Source organism: Pyxicephalus adspersus, chromosome 4 (genome assembly GCF_032062135.1).
Source record: "Pyxicephalus adspersus chromosome 4, UCB_Pads_2.0, whole genome shotgun sequence".
Classification (NCBI taxonomy): domain Eukaryota; kingdom Metazoa; phylum Chordata; class Amphibia; order Anura; family Pyxicephalidae; genus Pyxicephalus; species Pyxicephalus adspersus.
This window is the reverse complement of record NC_092861.1, coordinates 54,773,781-54,774,963: the sequence shown is the minus strand read 5'-3', so window position 1 is coordinate 54,774,963 and position 1,183 is coordinate 54,773,781.

Genomic DNA, 1,183 nt, shown 5'->3' with positions numbered 1-1,183 from the left:
ATTGTCCTAACACTGAACACTCCAGGAAAAGCTATAAGCGTAAATTTTTACTTTAACCGCTTACCCGATTGATTTTCAATGTTTTACTGTAAAAAAAAATCTCATAGAGTAACAATAAATCCTTTGTATGAAGAAAGAAATGTAAATAAACAGTACATTCAAGTCATTTTTTCATTGTATGGAAAATGTGTTTTTTGACAAAAATGGAGGGTACCCTATATCGTAAAAACTGGATGTGATAGCAAAAAACTGGGGTCATTTCTGGATTCTCTACCCAAAAATAAGAAAAAAAACAGTGTAAGATCTAACTCAACCAAAATTGTGTTCCCCAGTGTTATTCATGCAGATATGTTTTGATGTAGGGGGCATACCTATGGGGAGTAATAGCCATTGGCATAATAGTCATTCATTGTCCCTGGCATATGCAGATTTGATCAGATGGTCTCTGGCCAACAATTCTTACTGAAGCATGATAAGCATTGAAGAATGATTAAAAGGCTACAAAAAATAAAACTGTTTTTAATTGTAAACGTAAATATGGTTAACAAATTACCACAAATTGTTATATTTTTTCTATTCAGCTGATGTGTGTTTAAGAATGTGTAAAGCTGGTTATACTGATTTACTAGTGGTGAAATTCTCATTAATAATGGTAATGCATCGCTTTGCAATTTATTTAGAATTCCCAAATTTCCTTAAAATTGCATCATAAAACACACATTTTGTGCTGGTCATTTCACGCACAAAGGTCCAAAGACTAAAAGAACATTGAAAAACTTTTGGTCTCCATTTGGTGTGGTGGTATAGTTGCAGTGCTTTGTGTTTAATCAGTATTTAAAATGCATCATCCCCCTTTTCTGTAGGCGGTTTGTTTTTGTTGGAAAGAGCTGGAACTTTTTAGTGCATTGCAGTCAAACTTGGAGGAATGATTTATATGCTTTGTTGCCAAACACTTCTCATTGTGCACTTCTGATATCAAAACCATCTTACAGACCTAAAAGTTTTTTTAAAAGACCCACCCATGTTTTTTTTGTTTTTTTTTTAAAGCAAGAACTTCAGGTGGTCCCTAGGTTAAGGACATCTGACATACAGATGCCTCCTAGATACAAATGGGGCTTCCCTGCTCGCTCTGTGCAGAACTGAGGCTTGATGGGGGGAAAGGGCGGTTTGCATGACTTGCAGA